Here is a 6,921-nt window from a genome sequence, read left to right as displayed (position 1 = left end):
GCCATGGAGGGTAAGGAAGAGTAAAGAGTCAAGGATGGTTTGAAATCTGGGTCACTGGAAGGATAGCAGTAGTCTTGACAGTAATAAAAAAAGTTTGGAAGTCTGGCAGATTTGAAGGAAAAGGTAATTTGTTCACTCTTGGACATGTTGAATTTGAGTTACTTGTAGACCATCTGGTTCAAAATGTCTAATAGGCAGTTTGTGATGTGGGGCTGGAGGTCAAGAGAGAGAATATGGCTGAAAATGTAGCTATGGGAGCTGTCTACATAGAGATAATTAAACCCATGGGAATAGATGAGTTCACTAAGAGAAAGTATAAAGAGAAAAAAAAAAGAGGACCCAGAAGAGAGCCTGTGGGATACACTCATAGTTAGGGAGCATGATATAGATGATGATCAGCAGAAGAGAGGAGTGGTCAGAAAAGTAGGGGAAGAACCAAGAGAAAGAACAGGGTCACAGTAAGCCAGAGAGCAGACGGTAAAGATCAAAGGGGACAGGGTAGTGAATGGTATCAAATGCTGGAGAAATCAAGAAGATGAAGATTGAGGAAAGATCATCAGAATCTACAATTAAGAGATCATTTCTAGCTTTAAAGAAAGAAGTCAACAGAGTGAGAAGTCCAAGATAAAAATGAGGTTGGAGGACTGGGGAGGCTTGAAAGATTGGTAGTATCCTCTGTGGAAACAGGGAAGTTCAGAAAAGACGAGTGACTTTGAGAGAAAAAATAATGTAATTACAACCCATCTGTGCTATTCATTTTTTCCTGTAAGGAAAAATGTGTGTGTATGTGTACCCTTCCCCAAAGAAAGAAACTTGGGGGAGGGGAACCTTGTAAAAAATAAGTATAGGGGTAACTAGGTAGAGCAGTGGATAGAGCACTGGCCTTGGAGTCAGGAGGACCTGACTTCAAATCCAGCCTCAGACACTTGACACTTACTAGCTGTGTGACCTTGGGCAAGTCACTTAGCCCTGATTGCCTTGCAAGCAAGCAAATAAATAATTAAATAAATAAATAAATAAATAAGCATAGTCAAGCAAAATGAATCCACATAGTGGTAATGCCCCAAAACATTTATCTCTCTCTGCACTTTGAGTCAATAGACTCAAAGAGATGATAAGATGACCTCTTTGTCAGAAAGTGGTTAATATACTTCATCATAGAGCCTCTGGAGATGTGGTTGGTCATTGGTTTGATCAGGGTTCTAAAGTCTTTCAAAGTTATTATTAGTATTATTATTAATGGTGAGGCAGTTGGGTTTAAGTGACTTGCCCAGGGTCACACAGCTAGTGAGTGTTATGTGTGTGAGGCGGGATTTGAACTCAGGTCCTCCTGACTCCAGGGCCAGTACTCTATCCACTGTGCCACCTAGCTGCCCCTCAAAGTTATTTTTATTTATATTTTTGCTGCTCTTTTATAAACTGTTCTCCTGTTTATGCTCATTTTATTCTGCATCAGTTCATGATGCTGCCTAGGATTCTCTGAAATTTTCTTTTGGCATTTCTTATGGAGCAGTGATATTTTGTTACATTCCTATTTGGTAATAAAGTGTTACCACAATTTGTTCAGTCATTCCACCATGGCCTATGGAGCAGTCTAAGTCATCCCTTTAGATTTTAGTTCTTTTTTTTCCCCTTCTTTGCCTTTTTAATCCACCCTTTAGGATCAGGAAGTTCCTTTTTCACTGGTAACTATTCCCTTCCTTAATTACCTTCTTCCATGTTAAGTTCTCCCCCTTCCTATTCCACTTGATCTCCTGATGTGTTTGATGTTATACCTACAGAAAACCATGTCTTTGTATGTCTAACCCATCTTGTTTATTTCAAGAGTCAGATTCATCTGATGTATCCCTTCTCCTACCCCTTTCTCATTCTCATATACATTTCCTCTCATGTACTCCAGATAAGAGAAATAGCAAGTCCCATCCCTTTTTTTCTCGTTTCCACACTAGTAAATCTCCCCTTTTACCCTTACTTCTCTTTCCCTATATCAAACCCTCAGAACATCACCAGTCCAACTCTAGGACTTATTTACCTTCCTTACTACTCTTTGGAGACATTAAAATTCTGCAGAAATACACGTTTCTTTTCCCCCTATTTTTATGTTAACACCATGTCATTATATAGCTCCTTCCAATTTCTCAAAAAAATTTACTTTTCTAGGTTTCTTTGGATTCTTGTATTTGTTTTCCCAATTTCCTACACAGTTCTTGGTCATTTCATCAGAAATACTTGAAAGTCTCCTATTCCATTAAAGGTTCATTTCTCCCCTCTGTAGGATTATACTCAGCTTTTCAGGTTAAGTTATTTTTGGTTGTAAGGTGGCATTTTTTTGCCTTTTAGAATATTATATTCCAAAGTTTCCTCAACTTTATATAGAAACTGCCAGGTCTTTTGTGATCCTGACTGTAATTCCTTGATATGTGACCTACTTCTTTCTGTATCCTTTTAATTTTTTTCTTTGATGTAAAAGCTCTGGATTTAGGGTATGATATTCCTGGCCTTCCTCTTTTGAGTTCTTTTTCTTTGTTTTTTTTTTCTAGGCTGTTGGGGTTGACTTGCCCAGGGTCCCATAGCTAGTAAGTGTTTGGTCTGAGGCTGGATTTGAACTCAGGTTCTCCTGACTTCAGGGCCAGTGCTCTATGCACTGCGCCACCTAGCTGCCCCTTTTGAGTTCTTTTGAAGTCATGATTGGTGGATTCTGTATTTGTCCTCTGGTTCTAATAAATCTAATAAATCTAATAAATTCTAACAAATCTAATAAATCTGGTTCTAATAAATCTAAATAAGTCATTTATGATTTCTTGAAAAATAGTGGCCAGGCTTTTTTTTTTTATCATGGTTTTCATGGAGTCTAGTCATTATCTGTCCTTTAATCTGTTTTCTAGATTAGTTGGTTTTTTATATCAAATATTTTACATTTTCTTCATTTTTTTTCAATCTTTTGATTTTGTTCTAATATTTCTTGCTGTCTCATTGGAGTCATTGTTTTCTGTTTGATCTATTCAAGTTTTCTGAGAGTCTGTTACTCGGTAAAATTTTCCACTTTCTCTTCTAAGCTGTTTGTTTCTTTCCAAATCTTACCTCCAGAACTTTAATTTCATTTTTTAAACTCTTGCTTCATTTCTTCTAGATAGCTGCTTAATTAATTTTTATTGCATTCTGATGTATTAATTGATAGTTCGTAGGCCCTGGGATTAAGCAACGAGCTAAGTGGCAAAGTATAAAGAGTTCTGGTCCTAGTGTCAGGAAAATTCATCTTTCTACTGAGTTCAAATCCAACCTCAGACACTAGCTGTGTGACCCTGGGTCACTTAATTCTGCCTCAGTTTCCTCATCTCTAAAATGAGCTGGAGAAGGAAATGGCAGACTACTCCAATACCTTTGCCAAGAAAACCCCAAATGGATTCACAAAGAGTCAGACACAACTGAAAACAACTGAACAACAGCAACAACAGGCCCTGGGATTAGTTGATTAAAGCAGAATTTATTGGTATAATTGCTTTAAAGCTAAGAGGGGAGCTTACACATTTAAGTCTTTTTTTGTTTATTTTTGTTACTTTTCTGTACAAAGGTTTTTTTCATTTTTTTTAAGTCTTCTTGTAGATGAAATTCTAAAGATGTATTTATTTAGACTGAAGAGAATGTCCTCCAGAGGCAGAATCATATTTGGAACAAGTTTCTTTAAAGTTTCTCTACATTGTCTCCTACCCCCTCTAATCCATCATTCACACTGCTGCCAGATTAATCTCACTTATGTGCAGATCTGATCATGCCACTCTTGTAGATAAGATGGTACAGTGGAATTCAAAGATCTGGGTTTGAATCTTAACAGCCTAAGTTTCTACTTATTATCTCTTTGATCTTGGACAGGTCACTTAATTTCTTTGGGCCTCAGTTTCCTTATCTGTAAAAATGAGGAAGTTTGACTAGATCCCCTCTGAGATCCTAAGATTCAAGTTATGAAAAGTCCAACTTTGTTGCCCAAAGGGCAGTTCAGGACATGGTCTGACAGTTAGGAAAGGGCTCTTAAAACCATCTTCTCTCCAGGAGCAGAGAAAGGAAAGTATTGAAGTTAAATTCTGTGACAAAAAACACATATGTTGGCATCTTAGTTTTACCCCTCCTGTGGGAATTGGGAAGATAGGGGTTGTTGATGCTAAACACTACTCTATTGGTTCTATATTGAAGGCTCAGTGGTGGAATGTCCAATCTAGACTTTTCAATTAAAGGGGAGATGAAGGAGAAAGGCTTTCTGAAATCTAAATTAAGCCAACTCATGGTCCTTTTTGATATAGACACAGTTGCAAAACCTATGGACATGATTTCTCCACGACTAATTTCAGTAACCCTATTTTTTCCAGATTGATCATTGTAGCTCTCTTCTTCAGGACTTGAGTGTCTCCTTTTCTAGATGTTTAGAAATGGGATAGGAGCAACATTCTTTCTCCAGCCCTCTGAGCTCATTCTGTTAGCTATTTTCCCTCCAAACCAAGCTGGCTAATGAAAATGTTTTTAATTAATATGAGGCAGATTAAAACTCATTACAGCAAGGTCGTTGGTAATGAGAGATAATCATAAGGCAAATTATCGACCTCAGAGTAAAATGAAGATGGAGCAGAGGCAAAGAGGCAGTACCAGCTGTTTCTGTGCCAGTTTGATGGGGAGGGAAGAAAGGATGGACACCCAGCAGAGAGGCTTAGGCTGGCCTCTACTTGGGATAGGCTGCGGGATACCATGTCAGTAGCATCTTCCATCCAGACAGAGTCTGACCAAAAAAGGCTGAAGGTAGGTTTCAAGGTGGGCTAGTGAGCTGGATGGTTGTGTGCTGAGTCACTAGTGAGCTTAGAGATTTTGGGGGGAGAGAGCTCGAGTGGGTGTATGGTAGGAGTGAGTTCATGTAATAATAGCTATTGAGCACCCACAATTTGCTAGGTGTAGGGCAGAACATAATAATTATACATGTTATCTGCCTGTTGTGATTGCATTCTGCAGTAGATGGACAGGACAAAACATAGGGAGGGGATGAGAACACTGATTTCTGTGAAAAGCTTTCAGCACTAGTCTCCAGTTGAAGACTTTAATTTTTCTGGTATTGCTGTCATTTAAAAATGTACTGGATTTGAAGTCAGGGGCCCTGGGTTTAAATCCCAGGTTTGAATCTAATCCCTCTGAATCCCTGGGCAAGTCCCCTAACTAACCTTAGCTTCTTCATCTATAAAATGAAAGGTTTGGACTAGATGACCTCCAGGGTCCCTTCAAGCTTTAAATCTATGGTCTATGACCCTGTGATTCCCTGACCAACCTAATTCCCAGTAACCCCACCCTCCTCTGCCTTCCTTTAGAAAGCACTGATTATATTACTCACTTGTCTCTTAACTTCTGTGACCTTGTGTTTGTTTTCTTTTCAAGGATGTGTCTCCCCAACTAGACTATAATCAAGGGGTATGTCTTACTCTTGGTGCTCAGTAGGTGCTTATTACAGATTTGTTCATTGACTGATTGATTACTGATTGATACATGGCATTAACAGTGCCATGTATATACCCAGTGGGTGCTCAATACTTAACTTCTCAGAATCTGAGCTAGACAGGACTTCAAAGGTCATCCAATCCAATCTATAACTGAAAAAAAAATCCTTTTTACAACATCAACAAGAGGTCATCCAGCTTTTGATTGAAGACTTCCAATAAGGGGAGTTCACTGCCTCTTGAGGAAATCTGTTCTATTTTTGAGTAACTCTCACTATTAAGCAGTTTTTCCTTATATCAAACCTAAACATGCCTCTTTGCAATTTCTGAACTTTGACTGTAAACAGAAGTATTGTGGCATACCTTTTGTTGGTGGCATGCAATGTGAAAATCCACTTGGATGACTGCATTAAATGTTGGTCTTAGATTATTGACTGGATTTCACCTTAAATTGGAAAGAATTTGTCTCTTATTAGGAAGAGCAATGCTTCTAGCCCAGTGCCCTCAGTCATCAATCTGGGAAGCAGCCCCTGTGGAGACTCAGCCTGGCCACTGCTACTGTAGGCATGGCAGCCACAGCTACTTATGACCCAGAAAAGAAAGTTCTTGCCACCAAAGTCCTTGGCACTCTCAAAAGGAAGGAAACAAACATTTAAGTGCCTACTGTGTTCCATGACCTGTGCCAAGAGCTTTACAAATATTATTCATCCTCACAATAACCCTGGGAGATAGGCACTATTATTATTCCCATTTTACAGTTAAGGAAACTGAGGCAGACAGCAGTTAAGTGACTTGTCCAGAGTCACACAGCTACTAAGTGTCTGAGGCTGGATTTGAACTCAAATCTTCCTGACTCCAGGCTAAGTGCTCTTTCCACTGTGCCATGAATAGAAATAACACTAAAGAAGAAGCATTAACATCTACTTTGCCACTGTACCCTGTGGATCATGTGACCTTTCCATCTTACTTGCATCCTCTAATAAAGGAGCAGTAGAATGTGAGGTCTTTGGAACAAGGATTGTCTTATTTTTCTATTTGTATCCTTAGCATTAGTACTGTGCTTTGTACACAATAAGCACTTAATAAGTGCTTTATTTCATCCATCCATCCATCCATCCATTCATTCATTCATTCATTTATTCATTCTTATTTTGGAAGCCAGCCACTGTTACCCAGTTTCATGGTTGCTAGCTTTATGAGAATGAAACCCTTGCCATCATCTATCTCTTTTTATTGGGCACCCAGAGTGTGCCAAACATTGGATAGTTTGTGGGTGTAAATGTGGCCCCTCAATGTGGACACTATTATGTTAAAGTCAATATTTACATCCTTTGGGTTACAGCTAAGCAATCAGAACCTAACCACAGCTTACAGACTTATTATAATCATTCACAAGCTTCATCTTTCCCCCTCTCCTTTGTGTGTGTGTGTGTGTGTGTGTGTGTGTGTGTGT

At 38.9% G+C, this 6,921-nt stretch overlaps 1 protein-coding gene across 6 annotated transcripts in view; it reads left to right on the top strand.

Moving 5' to 3' along the window:
- ADCK1 (aarF domain containing kinase 1) overlaps positions 1-6,921 on the top strand; it is a 209,011-nt gene that overhangs the window by 85,594 nt on the left and 116,496 nt on the right. The gene's annotated exons all lie outside the window — the stretch shown is intronic.

Source organism: Vombatus ursinus, unplaced genomic scaffold, assembly GCF_900497805.2.
Source record: "Vombatus ursinus unplaced genomic scaffold, bare-nosed wombat genome assembly UNPS02014945.1, whole genome shotgun sequence".
Lineage (NCBI taxonomy): Eukaryota > Metazoa > Chordata > Mammalia > Diprotodontia > Vombatidae > Vombatus > Vombatus ursinus.
This window is presented reverse-complemented; position numbering and strand designations above follow the sequence as displayed.